Below are 19,492 nucleotides of genomic sequence, written 5' to 3' on the forward strand. Positions count from 1 at the left end.
CTTGACTGTATGTTGTTGCTGACTTTCTAACCCCTCTATCTTTTCCCTCAGTAAAGTATTTTCTTTTATATCACTTGTACCTTTTATGTTCTTATATATAACTTGTACCTTTTATGTTTTTCCGCCTGCATAACAAGCTATCACCTATCTCACTAATCTCTTATTCCTACTTTCCAAACTACGTAGTGTTTCAGCTCTTCTGCTGAATTGATTGGCTACGCTCTCTCCTCTAACTGTTTCTGCCCCGCTCCGCTCCTCTCCCTACCCCCTTATCCCACCCACCCCATGTACCCTTAGCCTTATACCTCACTTTCCACACCCCCTCGGGAATTTAACCTATCCCTAACACCTACCTCAATTGTAAATCTCCTCCCACCTGTACCTTCCATATTTCCCTCTTCTTCTTATCTCCCCTCCCTCTTACACCTAAGCTTATACTTTGACTATTTCCACCTAGCTTCTTTGACTTATACTATAGTCATAGCCTAACTTTTTCTTTGGGAGTTCCTTTCATCCCTTCCTCAGCATGTCTTCTAAAACTAACAAAACTCTATCCATGACCTCTATAACAAAAAATAACCTAGCTAAGCTAGTACCCCTGCTTATTTCTTCTCTAGTTCTCACTCTACCCTATCTCTTGACCTCTTATGAAATAAAATATAATTACCACTTTAAAACTTCTCCCAAACAAACTGCCTCAGATTTTATAACCCTAAATTTCACTCATTCAAACATTACATCTACCTCTAGCTACCTCCTAGCCAAATATCATAGACTATCCCACATTAAATCTAATAATCTCATGTTAAGGAAACTAAAATACCTATTGAACTTCACCAGTAAGACACACTTAGATTATAACCCCTCTACCCTGGCAGATGGTGACATACATCCCAACCCAGGACCCTCAAATACTTCTTCTGAAGTCAGACCTATTATTTCAAACTCGTCCCTTCCTTTACCAACCTCTAATTCAAATACCTTACTCATAGGACACCTTAATATCCGGTGTCAATAACAAGGTCACCCATCTCCACTCTCTTCTTGAATATCACTCCTTTGATATCTTCTGTCTAACTGAAACCTGGCTAAAACCCTTCACTAAAGATACTGAAATCATTCCCCCAGGCTACAACATTCTGAGACTAGACCGCAATACTCGCAAAGGTGGGGGAGTAGCACTCCTATTTAAGACTGAACTAAATATATCCTTAGTACCCTATGTTCCCCTGGAGATTACCAAGACTGAACTCCTTATTTTAAAGCTGCAACTGAACCCAAATAAAGCCATCTATATTATCTGTATCTATCTACCTCCTGGAAATAACTCCATAATAATAGAAAATATCCTTAGCTGGGCCTCTTCCACCTACCCACAAGAAACTGTAATACTTGGAGACTTCAACCTCGACTGGTCCTCAGTTAACACTAACAACCCAGCCTCTCATATTAATCTTCATGGCTTTACTCAAACAATAAACACCTCTACTAGGATTAATAAACCTAATAACAAAGAAAGCATACTAGATTGGATTCTTGTTAACAAATCACAACAAAAATATCAAGCCGGTACTTTGCCTGATGACATTAGCGACCACAACTTAACCTATATCATAAGACAAAAGAAAGTCACTACTAATACCCCTACTGTCAGGACCTTACGTAGTAATAAATATTTTAACCCTATCCTATTTAAAACTGAACTAAATGCCTGTAACTGGAACCCTCTAAAAACTCTTCCTCTTGAAGAAGCTGTTCAATATTTTAACACCAAATTCTTAACAATCCTAGACAATCATGCACCAAAACGAACTATCAGAGTTAAATCTAAACCAGCCCCCTAGCTATCTAAGGAAACAAGACAAAAAATGTTACTCAGAAACAAATCTTGGAGAAAATGGAGAACTAGCAAATCTCCCTCAGATCAACAGACCTTCAGACACTTAAGAAACAGTACCAAAAAAGCTATTCTGTCAGACAAAAAAAAACTACTATAGTAACCTCCAACAAATGAATCACAATAATCCCCAAAAATTCTGGTCAACCTTAAATAGACTTCTTCACCCTGGACAGACTACCACTCCCTCTCCCTCTGGGTCTGAAAAGAATTCTTCCCATGAAACTGCCAATGCTCTCAACTCCTTCTTTACTGATACTATCAATTCATTAGCCTCTCACCTCTCCATTGACAATTCTAGCATCCCTGATCTAGCATCTTCTAATCAACCAACCTTTATAGTACAACCCATCTCCACCACCTTTATCCAAAAATGCATCCAAAAACTTAAACCATGTACCCCATCTGCTGACCAACTTCCATCAGAATTCCTCCAAAAAGCAGCTACTGAAATAGCCTATCCCATATCCATTCTTATTAACAGAACTATTAATGAAGAAACCATACCTGATATTTGGAAAATCTCGCACATCATACCCTTACATAAAGGAGGAAACTCCAACGAATACTCTAATTATAGGCCTATAGTCCTCCTGTCTCCACTAGCAAAAATCATGGAAAAATGTGTTCACTATCAGTTGATGAATCACTTAACTAAAAATAACATTTTAACTAACTGTCAACACGGCTTTAGGCCTTTTCATAGTACTACCACCACCCTCCTTTCCTTTACTGACTTTATAAACAAAAACCGCAATAATAATATCCTATCTTCAGCACTCTTTATTGACCTGTCCAAAGCCTTTGATATGGTCAACCACCCCCTCCTCATAAAAATCCTGGAATCTCTTGCCTTAGAACCAAAGGCTATCCACTGGTTTACTTCCTATCTCACTAACAGGAAACAAGCAGTCCTCTGGGATAACAAACTCTCTTCTCTTCTCCCAATTTCTCTTGGTGTCCCACAAGGCTCTATTCTTGGACCTCTTCTATTCTCCCTATTTATAAATGACTTACAAGTAGCTATTCCCCAAGCTACATGCATACAATACGCTGATGACTCCACACTTATTTGTTCTGCTAAAACTATCTCAGAGCTTCAAACTATTACTCAAAATGTATTCCACACAGTTGAGGCATGGTTCTTAAAATGCCGCCTACTTTTAAATGCTAAAAAAACGAAACTCCTCCTCTTTAAACCCACTACTAGGTCCCCCACATTAGACTTCTCTATCTCATCTAGTAATGGCACCCTTATATCCCCTGACTCTACTACCAAGCTGCTAGGTGTCATGATTGACAACAATCTTACCTTTGATTGTCACATCAATAATACCATTAAAACTGTAAACAGGAAATTGGGCTCTCTCTACAGAATTAAAACATTCTTAACCCCTGTAGCTAAAGTTACTCTTGCCCACTCTCATCTTATTTCCACTCTTCTCTATGCCTCACCAATTTATACTAACCTGAAGAAAAATAATCTCTCTAAACTGGCTAACACTTATAATAGTATAGCTAGATTTGTTACTGGTAATCAATTCAGAACTCACCACTGTCTGAACCTACAGCAACTTCACTGGCTTGAATTAAAAAACATGTTGCTCCTTTCCCAACTTACCTTTGTCCAAAGAGCTTTCTATCAACCTAATAACACACCTGTACTTTCCAACCTTTTTACCCCTTACTCTAACCTTAATTCACTTTGCTCCTCAAGCAAACTCCTAGTAACTTTAACTAAATCCAATAACCTTGCTGGTGACTCCCTTTTCTCCAACACCATTGGTAAATACTGGAATCAACTTCCTATTGAACTTACTTCTATTCCATCTCCTGTTCTTTTTAAACAAAAACTTAGAATTTACCTTAAAAATCACTGGTTATGTCCCTGCTTTAACCCCGACTAACTCTAACTTCCACAGTTTTCCTCTCTTCTTCTCTCTCCTTCTCCTTTTACCTTCTATTTACTTCAAAGGTATACTATCTCCACTTTATAAGGGTTACCTCTCAACTATCCTTTCCTCCATATGGTAACGTTTCTTATTGCTGACAGTTTATAAATTTATCTAATCTGCTTACTCTTTTTTCTGTTAATGTCCTTCTTTTTATACTTTCTTTTTATGTCTTAAAATTTTAAATAATGTTAAATAAGTTGTCCATTTTTATGTCATGAATGTTGAATCTTATGATGTAATACTGTATATTGTCTATTCCCACCACATTTTATTCTGCTCATTTTTGCATACTATGTAACTGTTTTTGTCTCTATGTGGAGCTTTTCTCCCCGGGCCTCTGCTGAAAATGGAAATATATCCAGTTAGACTAGCCCGGTTAACAAATGTAAAATAAATAAAATAAAATAAATAATGAACTGAAAGGGTACCCACGTTATGAACACTGAGTTTTACCAAGGAATTTGTCCTGTAGACTAATGCATCAGAAGGAGATTTGCAGTCTATATTACTTCATCAAAGAATCAGATCACTGAATGGCATTTCATCGGAAATCATGTCCATTGAAACTTACCCCAGCTAATTATATATACCATCTCCAAAATCTCACTACAGTGGGGAAAGGGCAAATTTCCAAATCTCCGCTGTAATACAATCTTAGAATGGTTCGATGGACAGCATATTTAAAAAAAATGCCATCTGAAATGTTATTCGATGGACCAATTCTTCGATGAAGTAATAGGGACCTGGGTATTGGGGGGATACATCATCCCAAGACATTCAAATTGGAGAGCAGTATGCTACATAAGTCAAAAGCTGAGCAATACTGAGAAAAAATACTTTGCCATAGAAAGTGAGTTCTTTACTTTGAAGTGGGCCTTCTACTCCTTTAAATGCTCTTGTAAAGTAAGACACTTCATCCTGCTGACCAGTCATACCTAGATATGATGAATACATAAACAACAGGATGGTAACACAAAGTTATACCAGTGGGTAATGTACCTTCAAACATTCAGTATTATGTGGCCCATAAACCTGGCCTAGCTATTAGGAATGTCAGTCGGTTATCAAGGTCTTAGAACCCAATCAACATAAGCTGGAAAGGGAGTAGATGTGAAATACCATGACTGTAACAGCTTATAATTAGAAAACAGAAGGCCAGATTCAATAATGCCTACTAAGTGCACACTATATTAATTCAGAAACATCCCTAGCACATTTGTTGTGCTTTCTAGTCACTCAGAAAGATTACACTAACTGTACATATAGTCTACACTTTGTAGTAGCCTTTATGAATCCCTGTCAATATTTAAAGCTGCAAGAAACTCACTAGGAAAACTAAAATTTGGAGGAAGAAGGTGTGAGCTGTGCCTGTGTTGTTTGTTCACTTACTGTACACTTAATGTAGACATTACTGAATTTCAGGGAGAGTGTAATTCATGGCAACTATTGTATATATGTTGTTTGGATCTAGGACTTCTGAACGAAAGTTCAAAAGCCCGAATCCATTATCATCAAACACACTTTAACGAAAGCGCTTTTATCAAAAAAGCGCTTTCGTTAAAGTATGTTAAAAAAAAAAACACAAAATCTAAGTGAATGCACGGGGACAAGCCCCCCTGCACCCCCCACACCCCCCCACTTTAATATTCTCACTCTGAGGTTGCACTACAGTATAGAAAAGGGAATTTTCCCTTACTGCACCGCATTACGGCTGGGACAACAAGCATACTTACGCAAAAGTGCTGCTTCGGTGAACAGCACTTTCACGCAAGTATGCTCACCAAATTGGGATTCGGTGAAAGATGCAGTTGAGCATCTGTACGGATCCTGTTGTTTGACAGTTGGTCCAGGAGTTGGCTGGAAAATGTCCTGCAGCAGTTCACTAACCTGGTAAACAAAGAAAAAATAAATAAATATGCTTTGTGTCTGTAAAATACTAGTTAGTAAATTGATTGCATTAGAAAGATTATTAATGAGAATTTCTTCTGTATATAAGGTTGAAACTTAAAATACCTTACTAATTAAGTTGTTCCTTTTGTTATAGGTTCATTGTAGGTTAGGATATAGGCTCTGGCAGAAGGTTTGTGGTCTTTAAAGCTGGATGGTCTAGTCATGGCCTATTGTTGATATAGCTGGAGGTAACTTCAGGAAAAGACCTTTCTTGCAGCTATGTCCTTCATTTTGCAGCCTGCTGCTTGGGGTACTGTCTGGGATGATTTTACAGGGCGGAATTACCATTGAGGAATCTAAACCATACACCAAAGTACTGTAAATAGTGTATATAGCTTGTGGAGTTTAGTGTGAAAGGCCAACTAGGCAATATTTTAGTTATCAAAAAGATGTTCGGCTAGGTTCACTCAGTCCCAATAAAGGCAGCTACCACTAAATCCAGTAATCTGGCACAAAAAACACTCAAAATAAAATCAAGCAGCAAGTTTATTCCAACAGATTTAGCGCTTCCATTTCCAATCAGGAAACTTTATTAGAATCATTTTCATCATATCCTGTTCACATTTATAAAGCCCCCACCCACACATCATTAGTCAATTCATTATTACATACCAATATATATAAAAAAAAATACACCATCAAATTACCAGTTCATACAAAACAGCAGCAACCACAGTTGATTACATTAAAAAACTTAAATTGTTTAAAATAAATTAAGGCCCCTTAAACCAGACAAATATGACTATGACTTAGTGGTGGAGCATACGGAATTGAATGACCTGAGGTATTCCACCAAGACAGGCATGAAGAGAGACATGATGGAACTTATTATGCATGTGTGTTCGACGCAAAGAAGACACTGGTCTTGACTCTTGAGTGGTGTCTTCCTTCACCAAGAATAATGCCTAGATATAAAGGCAAGATATCAACTTGCTTAGTAGTTTGTGCCATTCTAAGGGGAACCAATAAGTGTTAGCCTGATATGGTATAAATAAAACTTCCTGTTTCACCAGGAATGGCTTACGCCTGCCATAACAGGAGCTTCTGCACTTCTGCATACTGGCCAAAGCATTTTCTACCCCCATAGACACCTTTTTTAGGCACAGTCCTATATTTTAACGGATTAGATTTTATGTTTTAATGTCTTAATTGATGCTGGTAATTTATTGGTGGTTTGGGCAGTTTGGTTGGTTATTAAAGGGGTTGTATTTCAATACATGTATTACATTTGAAGAACTCTCAACGATGAAAACATGGTGATCTGTTAAGCATTTATGTGGTTGTTATGTGTTTGGTACTGCCTTCTTGGATTCATTAAACTTGTACTTCCAGGATTTGGTTTTGTTGGTGGTCCTTTAGTGTCTACACTGTTGGATCAATATTTAAATTGTCTGTATTTTCCCCCTCTGTGTTTTGATGATGGTGTATATTTCATGATTTGTAATAAGATAACACTAGAGGGAAAAAGTACAAAAGGGGTAAAGACACAGAAAAAAAGAGACTAAGAAGTTTAGAAAAAATATTTAATAGATGAGGTATGAAGAAGAGAGAGCGAGAGAGAGAGAAAGAGAGAATAGGGTCCACTGTGTCTCCTTAACACGTCTGACCTCACTTCACAACAGCTTACAGCACCTTATAAATGATAGCTGAAGTGCATACTTTCCTGTATTGCATGTAATTGAGTTTATCATATCATGAGCTAATGAGTTACATAATAAAAAAAATTGCTGAGGTCAAGTCTGTGTGCACCCCCATAAGTGGGATCATCCCTTCTATATACCATACCATACTTTGTTATTCTCACTCTGTGGTTGTGTGTATCTCAGGAGAAGAAGGGTTGGTCAGTGCCACACAGTGTAACACCTGTGCTGCTGTGGGATTAGACCACCAACAGATTACAATGGAAGCAGTATGGTCTCACTCCAACTTAAAAGGCAGTGATATTATGTGAGCAACCACCAAGTGTTACGTTAAGTGACTGCTTCTGGAAAGGTGTGACTTACAGTAGGTAGCAAGCTCGGTAAACTGTTCTAGTCTTAACCTTGACCTCTTAAGATACATTTATAAAGAATGGAGGCAATGATACTGTGGTGATCTCACATCTGCTGCAATATCGTTTTAAAGATGAATTCTTTAGACGTTGAACAGTTTAAATTAGTTTCCATTGTAAAATATATATATGTTGTTCCATTTTTGAGGATGCACTTGGCTTAGTTACTTGATGCCAGCATTTGCTGAGGTTTATGATATGTATGTACCGATTGGCTAGACAGAGGAACCAAGCTGGGAAAGATATGTAGCAGGTACGGATGATAAAGGATAGTGAGGGAAACGTAGTCACAAGTGAGGAGATTGTGTTGAGCAGATAGAATGAGTACTTTGAGGGGGTGATGAATGAAGAGAATGAGAGGAAGAGAAGGTTGGATGATGTGGGGATAGTGAATCAGGAAGTGAAACAGATTAGCAAGGAGGAAGTAAGGACAGCTATGAAGAGGATGAAGAATGGAAAGGCTGTTGGTACAGATGACATACCAGTGGAAGCATGGAAGTGTTTAGATGAAATGGCAGTGGAGTTTTTAACCAGATTGTTTAACGAAATCTTGGAAAGTCAGAGGATGCCTGAGGAGTGGAGAAAAAGTGTTTTGATACCTATTTCTAAGAATAAGGGTGATGTGCAGAACTGTAGTAACTATAGAGGGATAAAACTGATCAGTTATAGCTTGAAGTTATGAGAAAGAGTAGTGGAAGCTAGGTTAAGAAGAGACGTGATGATTAATAATCAGCAGTATGGTTTCATGCTGGGAAAGAGCACTATAGATGCAAAGTTTGCTATGAGAGTGTTGATGGAGAAATATAGAGAAGGTCAGAAGAAGTTGCATTGTGTCTTTGTGGACTTGGAGAAAGCATATGATAGGGTGCCTAGAGAGGAGTTGTGCTATTGTATGAGGAAGTCGGGAGTGGCAGAGAAGTATGTAAGAGTGACACAGGATATGTACGAAGGTAGCATGACAGTGGTGAGGTCTGCAGTGGGAGTGACAGATGCATTTAAGGTGGAGGTGGGATTACATCAAGGAACAGCTCTGAGTCCTTTCTTATTTGCAATGGTGGTGGACAGTTTGAGAGACGAGATCAGACAGGAGGCCCCATGGACTATGATGTTTGCAGATGACATTGTGATCTGTAATGAGAGTAGGGACCAGGTTGAGGAGACCCTGGAGAGGTGGAGGTATGCTCTAGAGAGGAGAGGAATGAAGGTCAGCAGAACTAAGACAGAATATATGTGTGTGAATCAGAGAGAAGATAGAGGAATGGTGAGGATGCAGGGAGTAGAGATGGCGAAGGTGGATGAGTTTAAGTACTTGGGATCAACCGTTCAGAGTAATGGTGACTGTGGAATAGAGGTGAAGAAGAGAGGACAGGCAGGGTGGAATGGGTGGAGAAGAGTGTCAGGAGTGATTTTTGACAGACGGGTACCAGTAAGAGTGAAAGGGAAGGTCTACAAGAGGGTAGTGAGACCAGCTATGTTGTATGGGTTGGAGATGGTAGCATTGACAAGAAGGCAGGAGTCAAAGCTGGATGTGGCAGAGTTAAAGATGTTAAGATTTGCACTGGGTGTAACAAGGATAGACAGGATTAGGAATCAGTATATTAGAGGGTCAGCTCAGGTTGCATGGTTTGGAGACAAAATCAGAGAGGCGAGATTGTGTTGGTTTGTAACTGTGCTGAGTTGGGATGCTGGGTATATTGGGAAAAGGATGCTAAGGATGAAGCTGCCAGGTAAGAGGAAAAGAGGAAGGCCTAAGATAAGGTTTATGGATGTGGTGAGAGAGGACATGCAGGTGCCTGGTGTAACAGAGCAAGATGCAGAGGACAGTAAGAAATGGAAACATATGATCCACTGTGGTTACCCCTAATGGGAATAGCCAAAAGAGAAGAAGAAGAAAGTTTATAAGTTATAGATGAGTTTCTGAAAGGAATATGTCACAAGACCACATCAGCTAGATCTGGGAAGGTTGTTTAATAATTTTGGGTAAAACATAGTAGTTTTTAAAAAGTATCTAGGTGCAAAATCAGTCCACCTAAAAGTCTTTACTGCCATACTGGCTACTTGATCATATGTTGTTTCTAGATAGTTTAGTGTGTGACTGTTTCATTGTTCAGTATCAGTGTAGCATTGCAGACACTGGGTTAGCCATAATGTCTGCCCAGCCTTCACAACAGATACTATTATTCATTCTATTTGACACGATAATGGACCCCCAACCTTTGGTAGACCAATCTGACAGTTCCTTCAACATGTTCTTGAGCTATAAGGCATTGACGTACAGTAACACCAAAGTATTTAAGAGACTTTTATAACTTCAAAGGACTGACTTGAACTGGAAAAGATTTATATGGGCAAGGAACATCCATGGACATGGTCATGTGTTTAATTTTGATTATTCCATTGGGATTCTTGTTGCTGATTAGGAGATGGCCAGCCTTGGGCCACCATAAGAGCTTGTTCATTCCATCTTGTGAGCTTTTGGTAGGATTATGTATATCATATGTTCATAGGTTCATAGCTAAGTACTAGACTAGCTGCCTTGCTGGTCATTTTAAGCCTAGCCAGTTTCCCCTTTTTTACTCAAATTAGCCTATTCCATTTGGTTAGAGATTGGCCTTATCCATCATGTGGTCAATAATTATATATTACCCATAATGAGAATAACTGTGATCATATCATAGATAATCTGTGGGGACCTGTGCATGGGATATATCATTTAGCAGCTGCCTCTGTCCATTAGTAGTAAAGGGGCAGTTCTTGTGTACATTTTCTGTTTCCCATCCATAGATACAAGCTGTGCTGTGAATATGGACAGGGATGAACTTTGTTTTGTATGGATGGGAAATCTGTTCCAGAGCAGCAGTATCCTCTACGAGTTGCACCTGTTCCTCTAATCCTTTCTGTTTATGTTGCAGAAGATGTTTATATCCCTAGACTGAGTAGTTCTGATGCAATTTCACTTGCTGATGTGCAGTAAATTCATCAGTATTGTGTCAGAGGATACCTTGTATGCCAATCACAGGTCACCTGTTAGCAGTTTGTCTAGTGAGAGGGCTTTTAGTCAGTCCATGTAAGACATGCCACTTAGGCCTTGTATCCTTTAAGTAAGGTGTCTGTGGTCATTCCAGTTGTTGCATGTGTCTAGACAGATACATACCAATGGGAGTATTATATTCAATGACTGGAATAATAAGGGCTGAGTAAAGGGAGACAATGACTTCCTGAGAGCTAGACATGATCCCTTTGTTTATATCTGTGTAATATCGAGGTACTATCTTACGATAACAGACACATGTTGGTCAAACGTTAGGTCACTGTCCACATAAGTTCCCAAACTAGAACAAATGTATCAACTGTTAAGGGTGAATTGTCAATGTGCTAGTTCCTTGGGGCACATGACTTCACAAAGTAAAAAAAAAATATCATGTGTACATCATTGCTTGAATCGTGTGAACAGTAGATTAAAGCTACATCTTTTGTGTGTTCCTGTATCTAGTTAGTATACAAGGAATAAAGGAATAACCTAAGAATGGAGTCTTGGAAAACTTCAGACTATACAAGGTAGGACTTTGAGCAAATATTACAACAAACTCACCTTTCAGATTACTTAGTTACTAGATACCCAAGTTAATGGTGCAGTTCCAAAATGTTGGTCTTGCCATATGGATATAAGAAGAGAGTGGTGCATATGGCATTTCATGCCCTGGAGCAGTCCTGGAATAAACCTCCCACACACAATTCTGCATCCAGCTGTTTAGCTGTTGTGCATTTTTTAATGGCAATGTGAAAGTCATGGCCATTTATAAAGCCATGTTGTGAGGTTTATAACAGTTTATACTACTGAATATGAGACATAATTTGCTGTAGTATTACTTTGGAGAACAACTTCAAAATACTGATCTAAACTGACCCTAACCAAAGCATTCAGAATATATGATAGCCAGTAAAATCCTACCTTAGCCTGACCACCGACTTTTCTTATAGGATCTAACTTCTCTGTTTCCCTATTGTGTACCTTTTCTGATAAATAGAATGATATACATCTAAAACATATATCTTTATGGATTATTTTCAATGGACGAAAAGACATTTTTTTTATGTTCGTCAAAGGATATTTGTGATATTAGTAGTAACTTATCTGAAGGCGAAAAATTGTAATTAAAATGTTGACAGAGTTAATTTCATTATATATACAATCACATACTCTGCATTGAAAGCCTCTAATTGTAGCAAAGCCTTAGGCACCATCTACTTTATTTATTTTTTTATTTATTTATTTAACATTTTTTAACTAGGCTGGTCCAGCTGAGCACAAGCCCATTTTCAGTGGAAACCCAAGGAGAAAAACTTCAAGAAAAATTAATGATAATTTTACTTTACAGTAATAGGTTTCACAAAAAAGTAAACAAATACAATTTACACAGTAAGACTGCACAGTGTGAAAAAGAAAATGAAATATAGTAATACACAAGTAATTATAATGATATAAGCATGATACATTCAATAACATTACCTAAATAGGGCATAGCCAGAAAATCTTACTGCTCAAAGGAGGGAGAGATAGATGACAGAATAAGAATTAGGTAGGGTCCAAGCAGGAGCATAACCATGTTTTCTGGAGAAAGTTTTTTAGTTCTTTTTTGAAGCTGTTAGATTGAGTAATGCTATGTAAATTGGCAGGGAGGTTGTTCCAGAATTTTGTTATGGAGGATTTATATAAAAGATCGCCAAAATTCATTTTGGACCTATACATTTGAAGAAGGACTTTGTCAGTACTGTGTAAGGGAGGGGAAGGGGTACAGTAATTGACTAGACTGGAGAGAGAGGGACAACAGTGGGTTTATTAAGAAGGAAGTGAGTTATGTGGAGTTGAGATAATTCGAGATGATGGGGAAATTCAATCCAGTGTAGCTTATTGAGAACAAGGCAATGGTGGGGGGAATTAGGTAAGTTAGCTGCAAATTTTGCGATTTTAGTGTAAGTTTGTTTCAGTTTGGAAAGCAGGCAGGATGGAAGGTTAGAAACAAATGGGGCTCCATAGAGGGGGCTAGTAAGTATATAGGCTAGGGCAAGAGAGGGTCTGGAATCGGAGGATAGAACATTTTATTGAGATATAGGAGACCAAGTTTTTTATTAGTTCTCTTAATTGATTGCTGGATGTTTAAGCCAAATTTTAGCTGGTTGTCAGTTGTCATTCCTAGTAATTTTATGTGAGTTTCAACGTTAATGATGGCATTATTCAGGGAAGACATTTAGAAGGAAAGCTTAAGGTGATCATTGGCCTTGGGGAGAAAGAGAAGTTTGTTTTTTTGGGATTCAAAATAAGCTGATTTTCATTTAGCCAGCTTTCAACTGAAAGAAATTATTGTTGTGTATGTGTATGAAGTTGTGAGCTTGAGTTTGCGGATCTGATCAGAGTAGAGTCGTCTGTGTATTGTATGAGGGTGGAGTGGGTAGAGGAATAATGGAGGTCATTGGTAAAGATGTTAAAAAGAAGAGGTCCCAGGATAGAGCCCTGAGGTACACCAGTATGTATAGGTAAGGAAAGTAGTGCAAGAAGGCTGCTATTTGACTGATTAGAGTCTGTCTGTGAGATAGCTGGAGAACCAAGGGAGAGTTGAGGTGGAAAGTTTTAATTCAGCCAGTTTGTTTAGTAGTTTGGAGTGTGATGCTGTGTCAAATGCTTTTGAAAAGTCTAAGAACAGACGTGAGACCAGTTTGTTGTTATCTCTAGCGTCAGCAATGGTGTGAGTAAAGGACAGAAGGGCTGAAGAGGTAGTGTTGTATGGCCTAAATCCATGTTGGGTAGGAGTCAGGCAGTTATTGTGGATGAGGAATTTCAGTATCTGGGTATGTATGCATTTTTCAAGAATTTTGGATAGTGGGAAAGTATTGCAATGGGTCTATAATTGGAGGGATCGTTGGAGTTGCCACCTTTGTGAAGGGGAATCACATAGAAAGACTTCCAGACGTTGGGTACAGTAGCTTCTTTAATAGGTCTGTTGAAAAGTATTGAAACTGGGTAGGTAATAGTGTTAGCTGCTAGTTTGAGAAAGTGGGAGGTAGAGTGTCAGTAGATGGAGAGCAAGGTTCAAGTTTTAGGAGAGACTTTATGTAGGAGGTTGAGATAGGTTTGAGTGACAAGCAGGTTTCATTATTTGTGGTATGAAGCAGTGTTTTGTGGTTACATTCATTAGGTTGTTAATTGTATCAATAAACAACTTGTTAAGGAGAGAAATAAAATGAACGATCCAAACGTACAAACTTAAAAAACTGTAGAGAAAACCAGGAGACCAAAAGAAACAAGTGTTTTTTAGCGCTTTCATCCACAAATTTAATACGTGAACTTCTTCAGAAACACTTACACAATAAACCCAGTTCCTTAAATACTTGACAATATAGGAAATGACCTCATATAGATTAATTGATTTTGTTAAAAAAAAAAAAAAAAAAAATATATATATATATATATATATATATATATATATATATATATATATATATATACATAAACGTGAATAAAAAAATGAATGGTAAATAATCATGAATGAATACAACCCAGTTAAGGAAAGTATGTTACAGTGAAAAAAAAAAATATATATATATATAAATGTATATGTGTATATATTATTATAAACAAATAAAAATGTAAAAAAAAATATATGATAATGTAATAATGATGATGTAATAAAAAAATATATGTATAAGATATGTATGAATGTGTATATATGTATGTAATTAATTGATGTATTGTCTATACTTTAAAAAACATTTTAAATTAATAGACTCTTTAAGGCCAGGCGGCTTGTCAGCCCCCAGCGCAAGTTGCCACAGTGTCTCTTTACACTCCAAAATATTGTTAAAATATCCTCCAAAATCACTAGTGTTGATCTTGTCCAACAATGAAAACTCAAATTTCTTAAAATCCCTACAAATTGATGCATGTTTAGCCAAAGAATTGAGCCTATCTTTATTTTTTATTGCTAAATTGTGTTCATAAATTCTCCTTTTCAAAACCCTTTTGGTTTTGCCAGTATAATACTGTTCACATGATACACAGTTTGCAATGTATACTATATAATCCGAATTGCAGTTGTAATAACCTTTAGCCCAAATCATATAGTTTAAAGACTTGACAAACACACAAGTACTATTGCTGATAAATCTACATTGTCTGCAATTATTACATGCATATGTACCCCTCTTGATGCTAACAGCTCTGATATTGTCCTGATGTCTAACATGATCTATCTCAAGCATTGATTTGATGTTGGTTACCCTTTTATAGGTAAAAATAGGTTTAACCCCTAAAATACCAACCAAATCCTTGTTGCCTAACAACACCAATTATTGATGATAATGTCTATATTATTATAAACAAATAAAAATGTAAAAAAAAAATATGATAATGTAATGATGATGTAATAAAAAAATATATGTATAAGATATGTATGAATGTGTATATATGTATGTAATTAATTGATGTATTGTCTATACTTTAAAAAACATTTTAAATTAATAGACTCATTAAAGGTGACGATTTGAGCACCAAATTAATAGAACTTTACAATAATACTGGCTTAGCCATGATGGGTTACTTGGTCACTTTTTATGAGAACGAACTTGAAACTATTAAAGAGCACATTAAACAACTTGATGAAAAAATCAAGAGTTTCAGTTGTTTTAAGGATTACATTATTTTATACAATGGTGTGGAGGTGAAGGCCGACAGGCACCGGGCATCTATTGTGGCCAGGAAACACAATAAACTCAAAAGAGACATTTTAGCTTACCAATCGAAACAGGCCTATGTATTGCATGATAGGTTTGAAGAGAATTTGGACAGTGTTCATGGTAAAGGTAATACTGTATGTTTGAATACAAATGATGGGTCCCAAGGGGTTCCAAATACAGTATCTGCACCAGTGATTGTTCATGTTGGAACTAAGGTTTCAGATAAGAACACTGGACAAGTTGTTGTAGCTGATGAGGAGGGTGGAACAATTTTTCCATCTTCAAATAAACATCCAACTCATCAGTCACAAACCAACTACGCTCAAGTAGTAGCTGGTGGTAAACAGGTACAGAATCAGGGTCCTTTTCGGTCATCTATGACATCGAACAAACAGACTCACAAGTGGAACAACAACTTTCACCACAAATGGAAGGGGAAGGGGAAAGGGAAGTATCCCAACCAGAGGAAATACAAGTGAACAATTTTAGACAGGTTGATGAATATTGCATTAGTGTAACAAATCTGTCGAGTACTGTATTGTCCACTGAATTGGTAAATGTTTTAAAGAAGGGTTTTTCTTTTATCCCGAACAACAAAGTTAATATTGGGAAATTGTTAATAGATTTTAGACTATACTTGAGAAAACTCAACTTACGTTACATCATGCATGATGTGTTGGTTCCACCTCACACTGTCTATTGGTGGACCAAAGAAAGCTAGTACTTTTAATCCTCCTTTGCACAATACTCTTCAGGCATTTCAGAGCTTGTGTGAACAGGAGTTTAGAAAGATGAATAACGAGATGTGTGGAGAAAATTTGGCTCCATCTGAAAGACAAGCTTTATATGAGTTGTGCAAAAATTCTAACATTAGAACTATGAAGGCTGACAAAGGGGGTAAGATTGTGGTCATGGACACTTCTCACTATAATGATTGAATGTTAAATATGTTACAAGATAGTGAGACATATAAAGTAGTTTGTGCCGCTGATGTGAATAACAGCTTCCTAAGGGTTAACACACTATTGTTTGATATGTTCAGTCAGGGTGAATTGGATCACCAAAGTTATGAATACCTCTTGGTTGAACATCCCAAATTGGCTACTTTATTTGGCATTCCGAAACTGCACATGGATGTAGACAATCCACCATTTAGACCCATTATTTCAGCAAAGCTATCCAAAACAGAGAACATATCTATTTGGCTTGATCATTTATTAAATCCAATTGTGTAGAAATCTAGATTTTACATCAGAGATTCCTGGCACTTATTGGAAGAATTACGCAAAATAAATATCCCTTTGCAGTCTGTTAGTTTTGCTACGCTTGATGTCAAATCTTTATACACTTCCATTAAGCAAGAAGAAGGGTTGGAATATTTGAGGGAGTATCTGACTAGCCACACAGATGTTGACAATGTTAAAGTCAACACAATTTGTGATCTTATGGAGCTTGTGTTAGATAACAATTTCTTTAGATTTGGCAAACACATTTACAAACAGATTTCGGGAGTGGCCATGGGGGCCAGAGTGGCACCAGAATTTGCCAATCTGGTAATGGCCAATTGGGAGCTTAAATTTTTGGTGAATCATCCTAGTTTCAATAAGGTACTTTCTTATTTTAGATTCATAGATCATTTATTATTTCTATGGACTGGTACCTCAGAAGAGTTTTCTGTATTAGTGGATGATTTGAACCAAACTACACAGTTTTTGGTTTTTAAAATAAGTGGATTTGGGCAAAGTATTCCTTTTCTTGATGTTTTACTTACAGTGGATATGGTTAACAACACTTTCAGCAGTCAGGTATACAGGAAGGAGGTTTTTGCTAACCAGTATCTACACAAAGATAGTTTACACCCAACACACATGAAAAAAGGTGTTGTAAAGGGGCAAATAATTCTTCTGAGTAGACTAACTACAGATGATGATATATTTTTTTAGGGAAATTGAATTCCTGAGATCTTTATTTTTATGTAGAGGTTACACCTTAGATTGGATTCAAAACATAGAGCAGGAAGTTATTAAGCTCAGAAAGGGTATTGCTAAACCTATTCTTTTGTCTGACCATGTAGGCCTTAGTTCTAGATCCACCAATGTAAGTGTTCTTAACACATACAACATTGCCTTTCCTTTACCTATCGTTAACAAAATGTGGTCCATCAAGGACATTATCATCAATAATTGGAAGGTGTTGTTAGGCAACAAGGATTTGGTTGGTATTTTAGGGGTTAAACCTATTTTTACCTATAAAAGGGTAACCAACATCAAATCAATGCTTGAGATAGATCATGTTAGACATCAGGACAATATCAGAGCTGTTAGCATCAAGAGGGGTACATATGCATATAATAATTGCAGACAATGTAGATTTATCAGCAATAGTACTTGTGTGTTTGTCAAGTCTTTAAACTATATGATTTGGGCTAAAGGTTATTACAATTGCAATTCGGATTATGTAGTATACATTGCAAATTGTGTATCATGTGAACAGTATTATATTGGCAAAACCAAGAGGGTTTTGAAAAGGAGAATTTATGAACACAATTTAGCAATAAAAAATAAAGATAGGCTCAATTCTTTGGCTAAACATCCATCAATTTGTAGGGATTTTAAGAAATTTGAGTTTTCAACGTTGGACAAGATCAACACTAGTGATTTTGGAGGAAATTTTAACAATATTTTGGATTGTAAAGAGACACTGTGGCAACTTGCGCTGGGGGCTGACAAGCCGCCTGGCCTTAATGAGTCTATTAATTTAAAATGTTTTTTAAAGTATAGACAATACATCAATTAATTACATACATATATACACATTCATACATATCTTATACATATATTTTTTTATTACATCATCATTATTACATTATCATATTTATTTTTTACATTTTTTTTACATTTTTATTTGTTTATAATAATATATACACATATACATTTATATATATATTTTTTTTTTCACTGTAACATACTTTCCTTAACTGGGTTGTATTCATTCATGATTATTTACCATTCATTTTTTATTCACGTTTATGTATATATATATATATATATATATATATATATATATATATATATATATTTTTTTTTTTTTAACAAAATCACTTAATCTATATGAGGTCATTTCATGAATTGTCAAGTATTTAAGGAACTGGGTTTATTGTGTAAGTGTTTCTGAAGAAGTTCACATATTAAATTTGTGGATGAAAGCGCTAAAAAACACTTGTTTCTTTTGGTCTCCTTGTTAAGGAGAGAGGCAGTGTCTTGGTCTGCAAGGTTAGGGAAAGGGCTAGGGGTTTGATGTTTACCAGGGTGAAGGATTGAATTGATATTTCTCCAGACGTTTTTTGGAGTTGGATTGATGAGTGGATTGTGTCTTGAGTTAGAATGCTTTCTTATCATTATATATTCGTTTTTTGGTGCAGTTTCTTAGTTCTTGAAATAATTGGTGGAGAGTGGGGGATTTGTTTTTTGCCATGTTTTCCAGGCGGAGTCTATTTGGTGCATTAGTTTATGGGTATCTTTATTGAGCCAAAGGGCATAGTTTGATTTTATTTTTATTTTGTGAGGGCATGCTAGTGAGTCGAGTATGCCAAGAAAGATGCAATTGAATTTAAGTACAGCATCATTGAGAGGAAGTGAGTGTAGGTTAGATCAATTAATATAAGAGAGTCTATCATTCAGGATGGTGGGGTTGAAGTCAGTGAGTTTACGGCAGAGTTTGTGTAGATAGGATTAATTTTTCTGGGGAGTATATCTTTGTATACTGATGGGTAAGTGATCACCCAGGACATCTGGAAGTGTTCTAGGGTAGTAGTAGAGATGGGGGTCACTAGTTAGGATCCAGTCAAGTATTGTGCTGTTATTGGAGTTTTTGTTTAGTCTCATAAGGGTAGTAATTAGCTGAGTAAAG

Source organism: Protopterus annectens, chromosome 10.part0, assembly GCF_019279795.1.
Source record: "Protopterus annectens isolate FY-2018-M chromosome 10.part0, PAN1.0, whole genome shotgun sequence".
NCBI classification, from domain to species: Eukaryota; Metazoa; Chordata; order Ceratodontiformes; family Protopteridae; genus Protopterus; species Protopterus annectens.